Genomic DNA, 23,836 nt, shown 5'->3' with positions numbered 1-23,836 from the left:
ATGGTATGCACAAATCCTATTATCCCAAATGGAGTTTCCCAAACACTTCAATTCAAACAATAAAACATGTTGTTTAACCACAAAATGATAGATTTTAAGTGAGTATAAGTAATGAGGTATAAAAGTCAGAATTGGTTATAAGAAAAATAAAAGTAAAACAGAACCAATGTCTAACTTAACAAATTAGAATGAATTTTGAACAACAGCAAGGTCTCTCGCACCATGTTTCAGCAGTCTTACTGGTTGAACTTCTTTCACTCAGGATTCCACTCCCAGTCCAGTGCTGCTTCCTTTGTTCTTCAGGTATTGTGAATGCCATGGGCAGAGAGAAAGGGAGAAATGATTTGGGGCATCTGCCATCGCTTCTTATAGTTCTTGCCCTTCTTCGATAAGCATCTATAGCTGAGATTCCTGAGACAAAAGGTCTTTGTGGACAGGAACCCCACACTGTTTATTTTTAAGATGTAGATTTTTAACCCAGGTTTCTTTTCCTGCCAATGAATAGCCACTTAAACAGGTGTTGGCCCATTTGGTTTGTTTACACCTGGCTGAGGTGTCACCTTGTCTTTTGTGTTTGAGGAACTGGTTTGGCAGTTCCACAGTCTTGGAATATGTCTTAGTAACACCATACAGTAGAATCTTATAACTTTACATACAGCGTTGCCACAGATATTTTATCAGGACAATATTGACCAGCGAGTTATGAGTTTTCAAATGATACCTCACCAGGAATTGCAAAAATTATCATAAAGGTATGCAAGGGGTGAACACCTGTAAAGACCATCACAAGAGGATCAGGTGCCAAGATGATGAGGTGGGAGGCAACTTTGTTTGGGGTGGACCCAAGAAGAGTATGGACATTGCTTGGTGTATTCTGGAATTGAATGTGGATTTTTTGTGGGGGTTTGGAACAGGATAAGAGAAAGAAGGGGGAAGGTTGTGTGTGTGTTTGTGGTACCTGGATGGATAATGGTGTAGGAGTGGGGTATGAGAGATTCTGTGCACGGGACCTGGCACCTTTTAGGCAATTCTTGTATGTATATTGAAAAACTTGAGGACAGCTCTGTGCAGGCCAGAAAGCAGACAGTTATTTTATTTATGGCTCATAAGATGTCTGTGAATCATTCTGCTTGCTGTATAGGCTTGAAGGGAACAGTTGTCCTCAGAAGGCTTCAGAATCCTGGAGCCTGGGCCAAAGAAGGGTTGAACTCAATGTGATTGAAAATGAGAGCTCAGTCGAAGGAAGGATGAGTGCCATATTTCTTATGTCAGCACCTTTCTTTTTTGGTCTTTTCAGCTGTTCACCTATCAAAAGGTGTTGTCAGCCTGTTTAATGCAGCATTCTGCTGTGTGTAATATGAATTGCATCACCTAGGTTTGGCAGTTTGCTGACAGCTCATAGTACTACTCTGCTTTAATGTGAGAAAGTGGTCTTCTCTTCAGTTGACGGTAAAGTCTATAAGATTAAATTGAGCTTTGGTAAATATGTATTAATTGCTAGAGGGACTAAACATTGTTGATGTGAGGCTTGATGTTAAAAGGGGCCTGGCACTCACCAGAGATATGTATTGAGGCAAATATTTGCACATTGGAATCTTTAATAACTTGAAAAGTAGAAACACTTATGTTAGTGAACATTATTTTTCTTATTTTATATAATATCCAAATGATACTACTCCAAATGTGTAAATTCTATGCAGATACTGTTCAATTCACCTGAAAATAATTTAGTCCATATATACCCACACTGAGTTAACTGACGTCTCATTAACCTGCAAATTAACCTGCTAAATCTGGTGGACAGAGATCTTTTTTGCAATTTTTTTTAATGTTATTTAAGCATTATCAAGTGAATTAGTCAGTCCAGGTTAATTTAGGGAGTCATCTAAATTATCTTTTTCTCTATCATTTCAAGTCTGTAGATGGTGCAGTAGGAGATAATTGTCAAATGTGAATTTGGCTTTACCACTGTTTATAAAGAATTCAAAGTGAATTTTTGTTTCTGCATTTATTCCATAGTTATGATAATTTGAATCAGGCATCCACAATTGACAAGTGTCAATTCCTGTAGCTAATTGCATGTCTCTGGATAATACTACAGTAAAAAAATCCAGGTTAAAATAAGTGCCTGGGAGTTTACCGTAAAAAAAAAAAAGTAGTTGAAAAGATTATTGAACTTCTTTATGTAGTTAAAGATCAGCTTTTCAGATAACCAGTTCTCCAGGATGTTTTTGAATTCTCTTTAAAAATGGCCCATTGATCTGTATATTAAAGTGCTGGGCTTGAAGTGGCTTGGAAATATTGCATTTCCATGTTTTTAATCAATTGTATCCTTCAATATAAAATGAAGATATTAGAGAGGAAAATACATTGGTTTATTACCAAGATGTTGTTTCTTTGTCAACACATGTGAAGAAAAGCTCCCTGAGTTGTCACAATTAACACATTAATTTGATGGACAGGATAAAAAATTAATTAGCATAGTATTAAAGATGCAAACCCCCAACCAAGTGTGCATGAACATACCTCATTCTCTAACAAATATAGCAATAGGGAAACCCAGCATAATCTGCTAATTATAAAGTACTTTGATTACCAGTAGGTCTTGTCTTGCATAGCAGTTTCATAGATATACTGTAGTAATCAAAGTAATTTCTATTCTACCATGTAAGTTGAATTATTATCTGACTAATTACTGGATCTTGTTCTCTCAAGTTCCTGCTGAGGTTGTTATGAGGAATTTATAAAACTTCTGGCAACTCTGTCTTTCCCTCACTCCAAAAATCACCCTTTTAATTTATTGGGGGGATAGGGGAAAGAGGAGAGGAAGGAGCCCTACCAGTTTTGTTTCCATTAATATGTCATGTGCTAAACAAATTTTAACAAGCATGAATTTCTGAATGTTTAGATTAATTAAATCATTAAACTAGCATTGGCTATGCTGCAAATATCCATTTCACCCTATTGAGTTTATCTAATATCTGTGGGCACTGATTAGTAGATTTGCTCATTATCGAACTGAACTTGTTGCATAAATCAAGGCCTTAAAGCATTATTTAATATGGTTGTTCCCTGAGCCATTTTTAACCTTTCTGTCTCAAGTACTTCAATTTAGTTTTTTAAAAAAAAAGATAAATATGTACTATTTCATTTCTCAGGCTTAATATTGTCTCTAAATCATAACAATGCATGAAAAGTTCTCTCTAACCACCAAAGAAAGCTCTCCCTATGCAGTCATTTAACCGGAATTTCTGACATATGTATGCATTTTTATTTTATCGCTAAATATTTAATATCTTTAACTTGTTCATTTAATGTCTTTCCTTTCTTCTATTTTTTTTCTCTACATCATTTTTTCCAATGGTGTGTGTATATCCCAAGAACTATATGCTTTGTGACAAAGCTCTGTCCTTGCCTCCGTGGGTCCTGTGTTTCCTGGTGGATTTTGCTAGCCTCAGAGGCTCACCGTGACCCTGCACATAACCCTTCTCTCTCTAGAGAGAAGGGTCAAAGTCTACTGAGCCATTTTCATCATAAGCCAGCGAGGGAGGTGAGGAGAAGTTATCCTTTCTTGCATAGTTTCCGTTTTCTCCCAGGCTCAGTGATTAATCAGGGAGCCCAGGCCCACCCTCTACTCCGGGCTCCAGCCCAGGGACCCTAATAGTATCAGCTATGGTAGCTGACCTTTTAGAAACATGACATGTACAATTCCCTGGGCTACTTCCCCCACAGCAGCCCTCACTTCCTCAAGCTCCACTTCACCCTTACCTCAGGGCCTCCTTCCTTGTGCCTGATATGGTGTGTACTACTCAGCCTCTCCAACACAGCAACTTCCTCCCACAACTCCTGACATGCACACCCTCCTGACTAACTGGGAGGCTTTTAACTAGTTTCAGCCAGCCCCTGATTGGCTTCAGGTATCCCAATCAACCTAGCCTTCTCCCTGCCTTCTGGAAAGTTCTTAACTGGCCCCAGGTGTCTTAATTGACCTGGAGCAGCTGCCATTTCACTTATCCCGGTACCAGGGATTTGTTTAGCCTGGAGCTAATATATCTATCTCCCACTACTTTTCTATAGCCAACTGGCCTTGCCCCGTCACAGCTTTTACATTTTAATTTTTTTTTTTTAAGAAAATCGTTTCATATTTGGAAGAGAAACCAATAGTCATTATCCTGAAATTCCACAGTGAGGAATGAAGGGCCCACTTGCAACAAGAAGCATAATGTTAAGGCTGTTATATAGATCATTTCTGGATTTTTTTTAAACATCTTCAGTTTAAACCATCTCTGCTTCATCCCATTTTATATCTCTGAGGATGCCCTCAGTGGATTAATAAACACAATCATATGTAAAATACCTAGCAGAAAACTGGTGGATGTTAACTTGGCAGCATTATTCTACAGGAGCATATGTGAATCATGGGAAAAAATGTCACTTCCCTTCTTAACCCATGTGTAAGTGGATCTGCGCACAATATATTTTATACATATTTTCTTCATTTCAGGAGTACTTATGTAAGCAAATACTACTGACTTTAGTGTGGCTACTCCCATGAGTAAGAATTTGCAGGACTGGGTATATAAAGGAAGAAATGCTGTTTGTGCCAGGAGGTTTACAGTCTAATTATAAGACACACTTCTTTCACCAAATCACACCAAGTGAAACAATAAATCTGCTAAAAACAGGTACATTGTTTTTTTCCCCATAGTATAATTTTTCAGTCTGCCACTTCATTATGCCTTCCCACAAGCACTATAACCATAATGTGTAGATTGACTACTTACATCTTGTTGGGTTTTCCTTTTCCTTTTTTATTAAAAAAGAAACACAAAACACTTTGTTCTGCTCTTCTCAAGCGCTCTCTGCCGCTGAATTATCTTTAGTGTCATGCTGCTACTACTTCTCAGGATCCTATTAGAACTTTCCACATCCTTCCACCCATTCCCAGAAAATTCCATTACCACACTTACCCCCTCAGACCAGCTCCTTCTCACACTGCATAGACAGACTAACAATTCCCCCCTTTTCAAACTACCTTTGAACAATAGCTCCCTGTTCCTCAGATGACTCATTCAGATACAGCTTGCAGGATCTGGTCAGAGCAGCCTCTGACAGAATATTTGGGTGCTGGTCTTTCCTCCTTGTACAGCTGAACACCTGGAGGGAGAAACCACTCTGATTTCCCATCAAAAACAACAAGAGAGCTTGGAGCAAAGCTCTGACGTTTACTAGAATGCAATCAAGTTAGGCTGGAACACAGTTTTCTTCCTTTTGCTGTTACCCAGGATTTTCAGAACCCAAAGTAGTGGTAACTTAACTGTTTCTCTCCAGGCAGTGTCAGGAATAAATCAATGGGGACACAGTTCCTCCTTCTGATATATGATTGATACAAACTAAAGTACTTTTACGCGTGCATGCACACACACGTTGTAGCAGTAGGTTCAGAGCATCTTAAGCCTTTATATTTACCAAAGTTAAGATGGTTTCAAGGAATCAGCAGCCAGGCTGTCGTCCTCCTCCCTACCTGCTGGAGAAGTTAGATGTCAGATCCATGCCCAAAGAAAATTTCCTTGGACTGCTCCAAAGCACACTTTCTAACTATCTTTATAAATTTTATCCGAACAAAGTACATAGCCTTCTAGGGGCTATTATGAGTTAACAATTTCCCTAGCAACAGCCAATAACAATTCTCCTTCTTCTCCTTATCAGCAAAGCATTTCTAGTTAATAAAACTTACATGTCAGAATCCCCTAAAACCAAGGCTGTCCAAACATTCCTTCTATTTTCATGGAACCTTAACTCCCTGTCCCAACCTCCCATTCTGTTAGAAAAACTACAAACATAGAGTTGCACGGCCTTTCCTCTCATGGTCCTAAAACTATTTGTAGCTATATGATGTTTCAGCTGGCCATGGTTGAACATAAAATATGGTTGACTGCGGTACTCTCAAATTCTGGAGTACACACAGGAATGTCAAATTCGGGACTATACTAAACCGAGTTGATGATTTATTACTGTATAATCCTATGTAAAGGCCCTGAGATTGTGAATGATTTTCTTCCTTATCACTAGCTTTACCACTCTTCCAGAATGATGACCTCCCAGATGTAGGATGGGGCTTTATACTTAGATTGTAAGCTCTTTGAGGCAGGCACCATCTTTTTGTTCTGTGTTTGTACAGTGGCTAGTACAATGGGCTCCTGGTACACGACTGGTGCTCCCAGATGCTATGGTAATCCAACGTACAATAATCATTCGACATGAGAGCTCCCTGTCCACCCACTGCCTCCTCCCTTTCCTACTTATTCGTGCCTCCTTGTTAATCACAGGGGGATCATTACATTTGTAAGTGCCTGTTGGAATGATTCCGTTAATTATATATATATATATATATATATCTTCTGCAGGAACGTGTTCATTTTGACAAGCTTTGACGGGAAGACATTGAAACATTTTGTAATGACAATGTTGAAACATTTTGTTTTTACTCTTAGATTAAATATTTTGGTATTATAACTAATATTAGATGTGTATATATATTTTAATGTTTTAGTATATTATAAAAGTCAGAACAAAATGAATCAAAGTAATAAAGCTTAAAATAAATCAGATTTTTTAGACTCTTTCTTTTATAGGTAAAAATTTCAAAATTTCCCCTTTTTATTCAGATTCAGAACTTTTCCCCCCCGAAAATGTTGGAATCTCCCACAGAACAGAAATTCTGGTTCTCGATCAACACTAATAAATACCTTAAATTTAGATCCAAAAGAACAATTCTGACCCTTTAAGGTTAGGTGAGAGTGACGTGCACATAAGAAAGGAAGAGTTTTGCAAATCATGTGTAGCTATCTGAAACAATGCAAATACAGTATGGCTTCACATCTTGTCATAAACCCCAACATCAGGCCAGGCGCACCAGGGTTTCTAAGCCCTTGGACTGTCATGGGATGTTTTTTTCAATATTCTTGGATCATGTCTCAGGTGTCTGAGAGGGCTATTTGGGTGAAAGTTAGATAAAACTCTATGGGTTTTGGCTGAGTTTTTACATATTTTGTTTGTTCATATCTGAAACGTAAACAGTGCAAATCCCTGTAAACTGAAACAAACTACTGAAGTTAGCAGGAAACCCTTGTAAAGTGAAATGTCCAGTTTTGCACAACTCTAGACTGTACCATTGCTTTAAAAGTACCCTCCACATTTTTAACATTTATTTTTCTAGGATGGATTTTTCCAGTTCTTGTAAAACAACAAGAATAAAAAATAAATAAAAATCCTGCTTTGCAAACATAACATGAAATGAAAATATTAGAAGGCCAAAAGCTACATGAAGTGTGTCCCGATAGGTTGATGTGTATATTATAGTGGCCTTATCTTAAGTGCATAACTGCAGGAGAAAATCTTTCATTAACTTCGGAGGGGCAACAAATAGGTTAAAAGAATACACTTTTGTTGAGTATGCGGGGAGGGGAGAAAGAGGCATCATAGATATTTTTCCCCATCTAAAATAAATTATAATTCTGAAGAGTTTATCTGGAAACTACTTAAATTCATTCTGAATATTAACAGGTTTCAGAGTAGCAGCCGTGTTAGTCTGTATCCACAAAAAGAAAAGGAGTACTTGTGGCACCTTAAAGACTAACAAATTTATTTGAGCATGCATCCGATGAAGTGAGCTGTAGCTCACAAAAGCTTATGCTCAAATAAATTTGTTAGTCTCTAAGGTGCCACAAGTACTCCTTTTTTTTTTCTGAATATTAAGTTAGTTTATTTCTAAACCTGCAAAATGCATTTCAGAAAATTCCAAGGGAAGATTTAATTAAGTTGTATTGGAATGCACTTTTCTAAACAAAACAATTGCTTACAAAAGAATTCTAATATGTTTCCAATTGAGCATGTTTTCATTGCATACCTGTGTGAAGAAAAGGCTTGTGGGGGGGAGACCTACCCCACTGAAATACAGCTCTGCTCAGTTTAAAAGGATGAGCTGCAAACAGCTGTCACTGAATAATGTTTCACTAGGCTTGGCTTGTAGTCATTTTCCCAAAGTACCGTAAGAGAGACTGCTTATGTGTCCTTTATAGAGAGCCTCATTCTTTGCTAAATAGTGTGTGGATCTATCGTCCCTGATGCATTATTTCATCCTTTTGGATCTGTTTTTCACTTGGTTGAATAGTCAACTATTTAACATAAATTCAGATAACCTCTGAAAATGTCTTTTCCTGATATTTATTAAGTAAGCACCATTCTCCAAATACAAGCCCCAGCCTCCCCAAGTTTTTTGTTTTGTTTTGGTTTTTTTGTTTTCCTTGTGTGACATTAGCCTTATTCAGGAGAATGCTCTGCTGAGGGCCAAATTCTTTATATCACTTGTACCTAGCATCTTAGCCCAAGAAAATCCACAAATTTAATCCTTCATGTGAGTACATTAAAGTTAATGGAGTTATACTAGGAATCTTTTCAGATGGATTCTTGTTTCACCTATTGAGACTGGAAGGTGCCTTCCTACTCTTCAAAGCTTATGGAATGTATACCTCCCCCATCATGCGCCACCTCCAAAAAGACCCTGCTCAGGAATCTCTGCTTTCCAGGCTGCTCATGAGCTCTAAGGATCTTTATAATAGACATACCAATCTCTTTAGACCCGCCCTCCCCCCGCCCCAGTTGAAGCTTTTCATGCCTTTGAAGAATCTCTTATGCTGACTTTGGGAATTTCCTAGCCAAAGCTTAGCGTAAACCCTTCCCATATATCAGTCTGCTAAGGAGGCATGAATAGTGCAGAATACAAATGTGGTTGTCATGATTTGTCATTTTTGCTCAGGATCTTTTTTAGGGGAGTGAAAAGTGGGGGAAGGGAATGCAAAAAGGAAAGTTTAAAATAGTATTAAATCATGCCTAGAACTTAGAATTAGTAAGAGAAGTAGCCTAGCTGTGTTAATTTTTTTATTCTTTTAAAATATCCTTTTTTGTGTTCTGTTATGTTGAAGTTGATCATCTAGTGGCTTTTTAATTTCGTTTTGTTTTGTTTCATTCTTTTCTTTTAATAAATCCTGCTCCTTATCCTATTACAATAGTCAAATACCTGGAGTCCTAAAGCATTTAGTCAGGATTTCTTTTCTTTTTTTAAATAAAAACTTACAATAAAGTGTACTTAACCTTGGTTCAACTAGAGTCTGTTTGGCTTTGGAATAGAAACAAATTTGCCTGTATAGCTGACATAAGTTGAAGTGCACTGTATGTTAATTGTAAGCCGTATTCCTGAACAGATTTATTCAGACTGCTGGAACGACTGGTCACTCAATGCACAAATAGAACAAAAAATGTCAATGTGTAATTTTTGTGGCCCTCAAGGGGAGAGAATAAATGGGCATAATGACAGTATAAAAAGAAATGAGGAGTCCTTGTGGCACCTTAGAGACTAACAAATTTATTTGGGCATAAGCTTTCATGGGCTAGAACCCACTTCATAAGATATATGAAGTAAAAGATACAGGAACAGGTATAAATACATGAAAGGATGTGGGTTGCTTACATGAACCTGATATGGACCAGAAAAGCAACCCACATTTGGATAACTAAAAGGAGAAGTTATATACAGCACAGCGACAACAAGCAGTGTTGGGGGGTTTTGTTTGTTTGTTTGTTTTTGTTTTATTTTGGTTCTTGAGGCCCCAGCAATAGTTGTATGGCTCCAGATATCTGAGGCATACAACTCAATACCAAGGAGCATAAATTGATGTTATATGCAGACAATGTCCTTTTGTATATATCCAAGCCAGAAACCATGATTCCAGCTAATCCCTAATTCAAACATTCTGATCAATGTCTGGGTGCAAAATAAATTTGGGAAGTAAGAACTATTGGAAATCTCCCAGTCATCATCCAGAAGGACTTTCTCTCCGTGAAAAGAAAAGGAGTACTTGTGGCACCTTAGAGACTAACCAATTTATTTGAGCATAAGCTTTTGTGAGCTACAGCTCACTTCATCGGATGCATAAAAGTGGAAAGTGCAGTGAGGATGTTTTTATACACACAGACCATGAAAAAATGGGTCTTTATCACTTCAAAAGGTTTTCTCTCCTCCCACCGCACTCTCCTGCTGGTAATAGTTTATCTAAAGTGATCACTCTCCTTACAATGTGTATGATAATCAAGGTGGGCCACTGCTACTCTGAAACCTTTCTCTCTGTGGAATTTCATAAGTAAACTGATGCAAGTTAAGTACCTAGGTATAAAAGTATCAAGAAATATTAACAAACTAGTGAAGGTAAGTTTAGATCATGTGCTCTCAAAAATAGTTAGTGATAGAAACATCCTGGCATCCTCTTTCTCTCTCTCTGAACCTGTAGGGAAGGGTTAACTTAATAAAAATGAATATGCTGCATAGGCTCCTCTATATTCTTAGAGGTCTGTGTATGTCCCTCTGTCTTATTTTGTAAAATCTAATAGCATTATTAAAGCCTTCCAAATGGGCTGTGGTCAACACCCACAAGTGTGATTTAAAACACTCCAACTCCCCATAGAAGGGAGAAGGTGTTTAGGCTCCCAGACCTACAAAATTACTATAATGCTTGTATTATGTCACAGATAACATGCTGAAACCAGTTTGACAACAGTGGGTGGACACTGAATGTGTATTGTGGCACTCAGTTTCCCCTGGCTATTTCCTTGGTTCCTCCTTTTGTTTGATGGAGAAAAATGAAGTATCTACATTTACGGATACATGAAGAGTCTGGGGAATCCTAGCTAAGAGGTACCAATATTATCATTGGCACAATGAACCTATATGGGGAACCCAGACTTGCAAATTGGGAACAAAAACTATTTTGCATCATATGGATTCCCCAATTAGTCCACAATGAGGGCTTTGTTCCTTTTCTAAGGCTAAAGCTACCTAGCCTAGTGGCAGTACTTACAACTAAGACACTTGCTAACAAATCAGTTTGGCCCCAATGCCCTAGGACTGCCAGAAGATCCAGAACTACTGGGAATTGTCAGAATGCTTCATAAACTCCCCATGCTCATGTCTACTTCGTATGTTTTGTTAATGAAGAAGGAACTGTGCTGTAGTCTGGAATTCTTTGTGAAAGGAGTCATAGTTTCAGGGTAACTGCAGCTGTGTTCCCCACCCCACACCTGTCATGGTCCCTTGAAGGCACCACTTACGACTTCTGGCTCCCAGCCTTCAGCTCTCTGGGGTGGAGACCTGTGTCTCTCTCCTGCCTGACTGGGTTTTAAGGCTGTGCAACTCCCTGGCTTAGACTATGATATGCTTAGCAAGTCAGTCTGTCTAAGGCCAGTGCCTGCCAACACATCTACCTTGGTCTGTGTAGAAATCTGTGCTGTAGGTAGCGTGAAGGCTTTTACGCTGGGAACTTTAACCCAGATTTCATACCCTGGAGCATTTGTTGGGGTTTCATTACATGAGGTTTATCAATAGTCTTAACAGCCCCGGTATCTCTCCACCCAATGAATGTCTCCCCATTAGCTATCACCTTCCATGCCCATTGGGAATCAGATGGATCAGCACCCAGGCTTAGGGTGGTTTGGCTTGGCATGAACATTATATGGCATCAGTGGACTGGCCATGTGACTTCCTCTCCAGGAATTCAATCATTCAGTTAACTCTGTGAGGCTGGGATGCAGCTGGCCTTTCCAGCACTGAGCTGAGCTTGAGTGGGTAATTCCGAGCAAAGTGACCCTACTGGCCACAGGTGGAGCACCAGTTTTCCCCACCCATCCTGGGGCATCTCAGAGGTGATTTCCCTACGACCAGGTTCGGTCCTCATTCCCTGTCCTCTGATTCCATTCCATCTCTATTAGGTTACCTTTCAAAACCAGGAAAGCTATGCACAATATAGTTGGCCAATTTCCCAGCTATGGTTACAACTCTAGGATTTTTGTCTATTAACCATGATTTTAGATCAGGATGCTAGAGTTTATAAAATTGTTCAAAACCCATTAATTAGTAGGCCTCATTGACTATAGTAACCCCTTCCCAGGTCCACATTTTCTTATGGAACCCCTAATGGAGGTTGTGTGGAATGGATATTCGAATCCAGACCCATTCTGCCCAAATATAATTTTCCTAAAGATAGTAATGTTGATGTGACCCTCTAGAGTTGGTCAGAAATATACTGAACTATGACAAATTGCTAAATTCTCCAAGACAGCAAGTACCACTCATCATAAACAGCTAAGAAATTTGTGGAAGGTGCTATGGAATTTTAGATGACTACAAGTCATTTTAAGAGCAGTATCACTTCCTCTCCAAGAGAGAGCAGAACCTGTACTATATGCCTCTTAAAACAATGCTGGAGGTTTGATCCTACAGTGATCCCAGAGGAAAGAATACTGACCTTCTGTTTCACAAGTATCACTTCCTGTGGCACCTTATATTTTTCTTATAATTGTTTCCTTCAAGTGTTGACTTCACTTGACCTTTCTTGGACAGCTGATGAAATCCTTGTTTGCTGCATATATGGGTTTCTAGAATTGCCATTTTTACTTTCAATACACACAAGTGGAAATTTGCCATGTTAAACAGGGTAGTAAAAGAACAGTACCAATATTGCTTGACTTCTTGACTCCCTATACTTCCATATGAACACCAGCAATGTCGCCTTTCAAGATGATATCCTGACTAACACCTGCCACTTTAGAACAAGGGCAGAAATCCAATGAAATGGTATGATGGAGGCTGGGTGTAAACTTCCTGAAGCTGGTGTTCAATGTAAAACGCAGTTAAGCTCTTTTTTGGAGTAAGATAGCTGAAGTAATAGCAGCCACCTCCCAAAACACATACAAGGCCAGTGAGAAGCAGAGATATCTGGGTGGAGGGCAGAATGCATATGCAGGTGGCTGGGTGGTATTTAGTGGGGGTAGATACAACCAGAAGCAGTAATGTGGTCCTGAGAGAGAGACAAGAAGGAGAGCTTTTGTGGCAGAGTATTGGCTGGAAAGAGACTTGGAACTGAACAAAGAAACTGCCTCCTATTGTTTGATTCCTAATGTGTTCAGGAGGAACAGGATTTTATTTCCAAATAAGATTTATATAAACAGGATTGCATAAAAAAAAATCTGTCGTCAATTTTTCCTCCTAACAGAAATAACCCACAATACCCTGGATATTGGCTAACCACTGAGATCAAAAGGGGTATCACAAGTAAAAACCGAATACTGCATCTTTTTAAAATTTTTATGCCTTTTAATTTTTATGCTTATATTGCTATTGTTGACATTGTATTATTATTATTTTTTTTAGGTTATTGGTGATAAATTTAGCCCTGTTCCTCAGAGTTTTGTCCAAGCTTCGACTGATTTCCATGTAGGAATAAAGGGACCATTGCATATCAAGATATGTCCTGACCATTCAATTTTTTCCTAGAGTTCAGACTTCAGCTACTGTGGAATACCAGTGATCTGCAAGGACATTCTGGATATCATGTTTAAATGGGCATATTTCAGTTATTGTCTCCATGATATCAACAGGGTTAATACCGCAGCTCCCTTACGTGGATAGTCCTAATGGCAGCTGAACTCACGTGGTTCAGTTTGCAGAAGTGGACAGGATTTAGTGAGCTAGTGATCCTACTGGGTGTAGAAATGGAGGGACTGGTAGTCTTGCCATTCCCTCCACTGTGGGTGCTCTTGCAACCATGGTGACTTCTGCAGAAGCAGTCTGGAATAGTTGATTGCTTCCCTCCTATCATCTTCATGGACCTCCTCACCTTATTTGAGCTGCACACTGGGCACCACATGTAGCCTCCAGCGAGTAGTTTTAACTGGATGATAGTTTGTCCAGACCTAATATATGACCTGGACCACATAATTAAAGCTCATAATTAGAGCTCTTCAGCCTGTTGAAGTTTAGATGAAGTTGAATATACATTCCAGACAAAACACAATTAAAATAAAATGGAATCTGAATGTGGGAAAAGACCTTCACAGGCCATGACTGCTGAAAGTTAGTCATAAAAATCATTTATTTTATCATTTGATCTGGATGAAAATGTAGCGGAAAAGGGTGGGGAAGGGGTTTCCACATCATTAGATTTGTAGTTGGTTCAGGCAAATAAATGTGTTTTCTCAGTTCCTCCTTCACTACAAGGTTTTGCAAACTGCCATATTGGCTGCATTAAACCAAAAACACGCTATCAGCTGAAGATAAATGAGGGTGTCAGCTGAATAGTGTTGCATGAATTACAGATAAGAAAAGTACTTCTTTAAGCACTTACAAGTGTAACATAAAAACACAATACATGAAGCTAAGAAATAACATATTTGCTTTTAGAGTAGCAGCCGTGTTAGTCTATTCGCAAAAAGAAAAGGAGTACTTGTGGCACCTTAGAGACTAACAAATCTATTTGAGCATAAGCTTTTGTGAGCTAATGCATCCAATGAAGTGAGCTGTAGCTCATGAAAGCTTATGCTCAAATAAATTTGTTAGTCTCTAAGGTGCCACAAGTATTCCTTATATTTGCTTTTGTGGTGAACTGTGGACGATCACAACTAGGGCACTGCAGATGAAAAAGAGATTATATCTCTGAGTACATGGTATGTCAGATGTCTGCATGGAGGATATGGTATCACACATTTCCTTCAGCACAGGTTTTAAGTTTGTCCTCTTGTGGTTCTCAACAGTTTAAAAAAATATATTCCTGAGGTTCTCCCCTCTGAGTGCAAAATAAAATAAAAAGTAATAACACTGAAAAGCCGATGGGCAAAAATTGATTCATAAATGAGAAGGTGGCATTCATCTCAACGTTCTTATTGGAAACCTAAATCTCAGTAAATTTGTAGCCTAAGGATACAATGGGCTTAAAGGATTTCTGTCTCTGAAGAAAAATTAGAAGGCCTGTGAGGTAAGGTAAATGGAAAAGGTTGTTTGGGCAAACGTGGAGCTCCAGCACTATTAAATGTTAAGCACCATCAAGGGGTATCTCAGTCATTAACGAGAGTGGCATGTTGGAGATTGTTTCAAGCAGGAGAAGAATTATGGATGGCTGTGCAGAGGTGGCCCAATGCCACAGGGAAATTCTGTCAAGCAAGACAAAGATTTTTTTTATCTTATTGTGGAGAAAAAGTGCTGAAATAGTGTCCTTTTCTTTATCGATTTCAGGCGTTTCTCCTCTCCTCCCCAACAAAAATGACCCCTAGTGGTCCTCTAAATGCACAAAGTCTGGAAATTTATCTTCACAGTCCACTGAGAAGATTTGTCCATATGATGGTCAGCTTTGCCAATGTGGTGCACTCACTGTTTACTAGTAATGTAGCAATGAGCACATTCACTTTAAATTCAAGTAGTTAGCACTCTTGATTGACTTGGCAGTGTTTTATAGACCCTGTGTGTTAGTTTTATATATAATTAAAAGTATCTCAGGGGTTCTGTGAGCAACCTACAAGTTAAGTTATCCTGTGTGAATGTAATGTTGGTGTCTAGGGAGGGAGAAATTTAGAAGCCAACCCAAGATCATCCCTGTTTCAGACCACTAGAGGCTAAGAACAGAGCAGACGTGAAGTGTTATATCTCTAGGCAATAGTTACCAACTTTCTCATTACACTAGCACATCCTTCTGGCTGCTTTGCAAAATAGCCCTGGGATTGGAAACTCTGCAGGAAGCTGTGTGTTCTCTCACAGCTGGAAATATGTTGCTGTGATGACAGCAATTGCATGTAAAATGGGTATTAAAATAGTCCTGAGTGCGGAGAATATGTTGCTTTCCCAGTGTGCCTTAAGTTATTGCCTGGAGAGAAAGGCAGCTAGTGTGATCTATGTTGTAATCCCATTTCAGAACAAATGCTATACATGCTGTTGAGAAATGCTATTTTTAGGCTTGTCTACTAGTATACAATTCATAGCCATGCGGTAATGGGTTATTATGTGGTCTCATGTTTGTTTTTATCATGAGACCCAGATATTTATGTAGAGATTTTCTCATGGACTATCACCAGCCTCATTTATGATGGCATGGACCACTTCTGCTGCCATTCACTGTCACATAATATTCCTGTTGCAGCTAAAGTGAAGGAGCTGAAAGCCAGGTGGAGAGCTGGCAGCCTGTGACCTGCCAGTTCCCCATAAACTACCATTGAGTGCTCGGAGGCCCACCAGTGGGCCCACAGACCATAGTTTAGGAGCCACTGCTCTAATTCAGTTTGCTGTTGCTATAAGCTATTACTTTAATTGGCTTTTCATCATAATTATTTTGAGCCAAATCAAGCCATACAATCAATCTCTGTTTAGGAATCTGCCTTGTGGTGGGGATATGTAAGCTGTGCCATGGTGCAACCTATTTCTCTAGTATGCCACACCTGAACAGCAGGCTGGCATAGAGTGAGAGATGGGCCAAGAGCCAATCTCCTCACCATCCGTCTCCCTCCCTTTGGGGGAAAATGTGTGCCTCTGGTGGTACACAATTGGAACAGGCTCATTACCATTCCTAGCTACCCACATTCAACCTCTGCAATGCAAAAGTGGAAAGCCCTGACACAGAATGTGGAATAGGAAATAGGGAGATGAAGGCTCCTGGCCTCCCTCCTTCTCCTCTGCCGCCTATAATCTACCCCTTAATCAACTATATGTATAGGCATAGGGAGAGATTCTGTGTTTCCCACTCCACCTACTCACAAAGTATGGGGGCAGGAACTGTCTCTCACAAATGGTTTGTATAGCAGTTAGTTCAGTAGGGGTTCACAATATAAATATTAATCACAGTCAAACAACAGGCCTGGACTCGCAGAAGTTTGAATAGCCTCATAAGGAGCACATTAGAGCAATACAGTTCTTATTGGTAGCTATACTTGGACTTAGTCTGTGCATTTTTGATAACTATACAAGGAACTAGAGTCCAGGTTTTTTAGAAATAAGCATAATGGAATAAAAAGGAAGGACCATTCCACAGATGCAGTCAATTCAATTAATTTGAATAATATTCGGGGAAGATCAACACTTTGGGTAGCAACCGTGAAAAAAATACCGATTAACCATATGCTAGTAAAATGAAGATCTTTATTGTCTCACCTTTGTAGATGTCTCCTCCAGATTTAGGATGGAAATGGACCATGGACTTCATTCTCCATTGCTGTCAGCAACTAGTGTCTTTCAGAATAAGTTCAGTTTGAAATAAGGAGCACATATTCTTAAAAATTGATCTCTCTCTCTCATGCACACACAATTAGATTTTGTAATATCTTGGATTTGTTAAGCTCTTTGTGGTCTCTACAATTCTTAAACAGGTTGTTCAGGGTATTTAATGTCTTTAAAATTAAAAACTCATTATTCCATCTTAATTTTTAATACAAGCCTCAAAGTTCAAAGACTGAAGAGCTAGGGAAGAAAGAGACCACTCTCAGACTAAGATGTAGTAGACTAATCCTGTAGGATCCATGTGCAGTGCACTTTTATACATTTTTCACTTAAACAGCCATCTGGCAAGTGGAATTAAAGATAAAGAAATATATGTAAAACCCTGAAGTGCTAGGTTCATTCTTAGACTAAAAGTTTTAGGCTGTAGATTTAAATGCATCTTCTGAAAACGTTAAACATCATGCACACTAAAGATACTTAATTCAGATTTAGTAGTAGGAGTTTTGAAGGCCTCCCACAAACAAAGTAAAGCCAGAGAAGTATGCATTCCCCTTGTGTTAAAAGGAACCATCACTCAAAATAATATCTGCCTAATATGAAACCATAGAATTGAAGGCTGAAATCCTGTAGAAGATTTGTGCTGCTATGAAAAGTTTACTTTAAAACCAGAATAAACGCTCTACCCATTATAGAATCCCATCTGTATCAACAAGGGAGATTCTTGCTTTGTGTCTTCAGAGTTTGAGTAAAACTGTGAGATAAAACCATCTGAGGTCAAAAGCCCAGTTTTAAATTTGGTTAAGTTGCAATTACTGAATATAAAGGCCAACAATATAAATACTATATTAATAATAAAAAAGCCATTGAACTTCAATCTGTTTCATCCCAGCAGTATGTGTGATATCGATTAATAACTAATTGCTTTAAAACAGACTTTAAATTACAATATTTACTACATATGTTAATACATACATTGTGATTAATTATTTAAGGGATACATTTTCCTCTCATTTATAGTTCTGTTACTCTTATTGAAATTCCTCAGAGTTGTGCACATGTAACCAATGGCAAAAGGTAGCCTTTAATTCTATACTATTAATAGTATTTGTAAGTGTGTTTGATAAAAATATGCTGTCATAAATATAAAGGGAAGGGTAAACCCCTTTAAAATCCCTCCTGGCCAGAGGAAAAATCCTCTCACCTATAAAGGGTTAAGAAGCTAAAGGTAACCTCGCTGGCACCTGACCAAAATGACCAATGAGGAGACAAGATACTTTCAAAAGCTGGGAGGAGGGAGAAAAACAAAAGGTCTGTGTCTGTCTGTATGATGCTTTTGCTGGAGACAGAACAGGAATAGAGTCTTAGAACTTAGTAAGTAATCTAGCTAGGTATGTGTTAGATTATGATTTCTTGAAATGGCTGAGAAAATAGCTGTGCTGAATAGAATGAATATTCCTGTCTGTGTGTCTTTTCTGTAACTTAAGGTTTTGCCAAGAGGGATTCTCTATGTTTTGAATCTAGTTACCCTGTAAGGTATTCACCATCTTGATTTTACAGAAGTGATTGTTTTCTTTTTACTTCTATTAAAAGTCTTCTTGTAAGGAAACTGAATGCTTTTTCATTGTACTAAGATCCAAGGGTTTGGGTCTGTGGTCACCAATGCAAATTGGTGAGGATTTTTACCAAACCTTCCCCAGGAAGTGGGGTGCAAGGGTTGGGAGGATTTTGAGGGGAAAGACGTGTCCAAACTCTGTTTTTTCAGGAATACAGATAAAGTTTGGTGGTGGCAGTGGAAATCCAAGGGCAAAGGGTAAAATTAATTTGTACCTTGGGGAAGTTTTAACCTAAGCTGGTAAAAGTAAGCTTAGGAGGTTTTCATGCGGGTCCCCACATCTGTACCCTAGAGTTCAGAGTGGGGAAGGAACCTTGACATATGCACATTTTGACCCTTATCTTGAAAATTCTTATAAAGATACGTCCATGCACTCTTGTGTTTACAGGTTTGAAGCCTTAGTCCTTGGTGCCCTCCAACTTGTGGAAAGTGGTTACTGCTGTTAATGATTTGAATACTCTGGCACCATAAAGCTGCATGGTACTCTGATGAAATACATTACAAGGTCTCTTCCTGAAGATATTACTGAAAATAAACAAATATTGGAAAAGGACAAAGGAAAGAGTATAGATAAAGGAAGAGGATTGAAACAAATACAAATATTGTGACTTATAGTATAATACATAAGAAGATTTTTCCCCCCAAAATCCTCCCAACATAAGAAGCTTATAAATTCTGATATTATAAAATGGTGAGTGAGGTAGTAAGACAAGAAGGGGAGAATAAATAGCACAGGAATGGAGATCAACAGCAAAAAGCAAAGTGAAAGGAGAGGATTTGAGCAGTGAACTGAAGGAAGAGGCTTTAGACGGCAGTAATTCCAGGTATGCAGGGTGGCAAGGTAAAAGGCCAGAGGGGGTGCAGATGTAGGCAAGGACAAAGTGAGTAGAGTTGGTTAGAATGTAAGTTGTCAAAAAAGGGTCCTTGTCACAAAATTTGGGCACTTGTGTTACACAACAATGTGAAGCTCTACCCATGTGACAAAATTTGTTGTTGATTTTTAATGAAATGGCTTTATCTTATCAACATTCTCTAGAAAAAAGAAAATTAAATGGCCATAGATTATAATTTTTAAATTCCTGTCTGAAGTTCTTGAACCAACTGAGGCAGCATGGTCCTGTACATAGGGCATTTGACTTAGACACAAGAAACTTGGGTTCGGTTCCCATTCTGCTACTGACCTGAGATGAGACATTGGGCAAGTCGTTTCATTTCTCCATGTTCTGTTTCCCATTTCATGTTTTATATGTATTGTTTATTTAGACTGGGAGCTTTTGGGGCATGAACTTTCTGTCACTACACAACACCAGGTGTGACACCATCAACCATGGTCACTCTGGCTGACGCAACTGTCCTTAGTAGACTATGTGTGTTTGATGATGATGACTTTCTTTCACTGTGTGTTTGTAGGCTCTAATGTAATGCAATTATTATTAATAATATTCAGTAAGCTCCTGGGTGGAGGTATCATGAAACTTGTATGTTTTTTTGTAAACAGAACATGCTGAGGGGAAAAATAAGCTACTTAATACTGATGACACTAATGTTACTTTAAAGTAACCACAAGCTTAATTCCACTCTCAGTTGTGATGCAATCCCACTGACTTCAGTAGACTTTACAAACAAGAGCAGATTTCTTCCCCCTGCTTGAAATAGACTGGCTCATGGTCACTGCAGGGTAGAATTTTCCATTAAAAAAAGTTCCACCCTACCTCTCCACATGCTCTTTTATTTAAGACCTCTGCTGGACAATTTTCTTTATGGGAACTGTTGTTACCAGCTACAGAAATCTGGAAGTTGATGAAGAAATTTTTCTTACGGTTGCATTTGCTTAATAAGAATATCTGCCCATGAGTAATAGCAGGAAAACTATTTCAACCAAGTGCCCAGTGCAATCTGAACTGGGATACAGACAAGGTTTTAGTGACTCAAAAGTCTCTGCATGACACACATTGAGTCTTTTGTGCTGGAGATTACATTTCTAGGGCCATATCATGCCTTTCTGGTTGCGCACAGAGAGGACCCGCTGTGTGAGGATCTCTACTTGGCCAGATGATGGGCAGTTTGTGCTGCTTTCAAGCATGCCTGTTAGTATATAGATATTCAGGCCTGTCTGTAAAGGCCTATACTCTAAGAATTTAGGTGTATTCTTATCACTTAGCTAGTTCTAGAGGTATAAAAGAGAGAATCAAAATCACTGTCTGCCAGTGTAAGGTCCTTCTCTTACTGAGACACTCTGAGGCCCTGTTCTTAGGCTAAGGTCTTTGGCTAAGCAGCAGAGGCAGCCATAAACTGGGAAAGCGACCGGTCACCTCCTCACATTCCAAACTAGTCACATTGAAAGAAGGTGCTATTGGGCTGTTAGGAATACACTCCTGTCCTGATAGTGCCTATTGCCTCCAGAGAAAGGGAAGTGCCTAGAAAACGTAAAAGGAAACTTAGTTTGATAGCATCCTGTCTGGCAAGAACTCACTTAACAATAGCTGGGATGTGAAATCCTCACTTCTGTATTGTTTTGTCATTATAGTTCCCACTTTGCTATTGTTTGTCTGTATAATCTGTCTGGTTCTGTGATTGTTCCTGCCTGCTGTATAATTAATTTTGCTGGGTGTAAACTAATTAAGATGGTGGGATATAATTGGTTACATAATCATGTTACAATATGTTAGGATTGGTTAGTTAAATTTCAGGAAAATGATTGGTTAAGGTATAGCTAAGCAGAACTCAAGTTTTACTATATAGTCTGCAGTCAATCAGGAAGTGGGTGTGTGTGTGGGGGGGAAATGGGAACAGGGAATGGAGGTAGGGAAATTGGAATCATGTTTTGCTAAAGGGGGAGATGGGAACAGGGACACAGGTAAGACTCTGTGGTGTCAGAGCTGGGAAGGGGGACACTAAGGAAGGAAACTGGAATCATGCTTGCTGGAAGTTCACCCCAATAAACATCGAATTGTTTGCACCTTTGGACTTCGGGTATTGTTGCTGTCTGTTCATGCGAGAAGGACCAGGGAAGTAAGTGGGTGAAGGAATAAGCCCCCTAACAATGCCTACACCCCACATGCCTGAATATACACAAATATACGAAATCCCACAAATTTCCCAGGCCTGAAATCCACGTATGTGGTGGATATACTTCAAGAGGGATGGAAGACATTAATCATTCCCTCCCCAAACCTTCCTGCTCGAAATTCAGTGAGACGGGGGGAGGGCCCATTGTCAGTATAGAGGCACAGCACCTACTGCACATTCCACAAAATCAATTTGGATTAACCCCAAATCCAATTTTTTGTGTGGAGGAGGGGGTTGATCAGCAAACTCCACCCCTATTATGGAACAATTTGATGAAAATTCTATGAGGGGAACTTTAAATCTCTCCTCCACCCACTCCTCCACTCCACCCAAACCTACCAGACTTCCCCTCAGGGTGCGGTAGGTTTGGCCTCTAGAAAATTTCACCAGTATGTTTGGATTATACTGGTTTTTTAACTGTACACTTTAAAATGGTATAATGATACTGACCTCTATTGTATAGCACTTTGAGCTCTACTAATGAAAAGTGCTATATAGGACCTCGGAATCATCAACATCATGGGTACGTATTTCTCTCCCTCTCCTACACCTTACATGGCCACTATCTCTGTTCTGTTGTAAGTAAAACTGAATTCCTAATGGTAATTTATTAGTTTAAAATACAGGTGTAATCTACTTTTCATTTCCCTCATTAGTTTAAAATACAGGTGTAATCTACTTTTCATTTCCCTCGCCCCCTCAAACCTGACATCTTACTGGATTTTTACCTAATGTTATTCAACATCGGAGGTCTTCATTTACAAAGAGCTAAAAACCAATGGATCTGAAAATATTTTTTTTAACTAGTAACTCACCCACACTACTGTTCAGCTCAAGTGAAACACCTCATCTTAGTAAAATAGGAAAGCAAACTTCTATCTCTAAAGCAGGTGAGTTCTATTTCGGTTGCTATGGAGCTGTAAAAGAAATGAAAATGCAGACTTGAAATATTACATATTGTACCTCATGTGTTCCAGAAAGAGACTAGGGACCCCAAATCAATAAATGTGCAGGGAAGAATGCTATATTCCCTTACTCTAGAAGTCCAAAACTTCAAACAAAAAAATCAAATTGGGGTATTGGCAATTTAGTCACATTGAATTGTCATACTACCAACTTAAAATTATTTATCAAATAAAGTTAATATGAGTACAGTAGAAAAAAATTATGAACAGTACAGATAGTATTTTCCTACTTGTCAGAGAGATTTAACTGAAAAGGGTCAAATTTTGCTCTTGGGGTTAATGGAGGCAACTGTTTTGGACCTGCAGCAGTGTATCTAAAATGAAAAATAAATGACCCTAGCACATTTTGCAATTATTACCTTTATTTTTATATTGTTTGTACAATTATTTGTAAGTTTGTACATTTGCAAAATTATTGCAATACGTCTTCCAGTCATTACTTCAGACTGTCAAAATTCATTGTAGTTAGTTCAGTTTTGTTACTTTGCGCCTTATATTTTTTTTTCCTTGTAAGCAGTGCTGTAGGTTTTTGGTGGGGGGGGGGGGTTTGCGGGGGAGAGAATGGGGAGATTATTTGGTTTTTTTTGGGTGGGGGGGGTTGTTTCAGTTTGTTTTTGTTTTTTGTTCTTTGCTTTGACCTCGCTTCATTTGGTATTCTGGGACAGAAAGAATAAAAAAAACCACATCACCAGTTCTGAGCCCTGGTCTATACTACAAACGTATGTCAGTATAACTACATCCCTGAGCGATGTAGTTATATTGCGCTAATGCCATAGACAGCACTATGTTGACAGGAGGGCTTCTCCCTTCGACATCATTACTGCCTCTCAGGGAGGTGGAATATAGGGACGAAGCTCTCCTGTTGTCATAGGAAGCATCTTCACTAAGCAATACACTGGCACAGCTGCTCCGCTGCAGCACGGTAAGTGTAGACAAACCCTGACTGTTATAAATTCAAATGCTGGTTGTAAGGCAGTCAATTTTTACTCCTTTGTTTGGTGACATGTTCATAAATCAGATTTAGAAAAAGCTAGGTAAAGTCTAGATAAAATATGGAATCAGGTGAAGCATGTATTGCCTTTAATTCTATAAGATTGACTATCA

The 23,836-nt window shown here is 38.9% G+C and overlaps 1 protein-coding gene across 15 annotated transcripts in view; it reads left to right on the top strand.

The window, feature by feature from the left end:
* The window catches only part of PCDH9 (protocadherin 9), an 894,725-nt gene that overhangs the window by 579,027 nt on the left and 291,862 nt on the right, over nucleotides 1-23,836 (top strand). Inside the window, exon 7 of one of the 15 annotated variants that reach the window (XM_073346275.1) lies at nucleotides 19,087-19,102. The exons of the other annotated variants lie outside the window; for them this stretch is intronic. The gene's annotated coding sequence lies outside the window, so the exon portion shown is untranslated. Of the gene's footprint in view, nucleotides 1-19,086; nucleotides 19,103-23,836 lie in introns of those variants that run through there. 15 annotated transcript variants of the gene reach the window in all.

The sequence above is a fragment of the Lepidochelys kempii genome, chromosome 1, assembly GCF_965140265.1.
Source record: "Lepidochelys kempii isolate rLepKem1 chromosome 1, rLepKem1.hap2, whole genome shotgun sequence".
Classification (NCBI taxonomy): domain Eukaryota; kingdom Metazoa; phylum Chordata; order Testudines; family Cheloniidae; genus Lepidochelys; species Lepidochelys kempii.
This window is presented reverse-complemented; position numbering and strand designations above follow the sequence as displayed.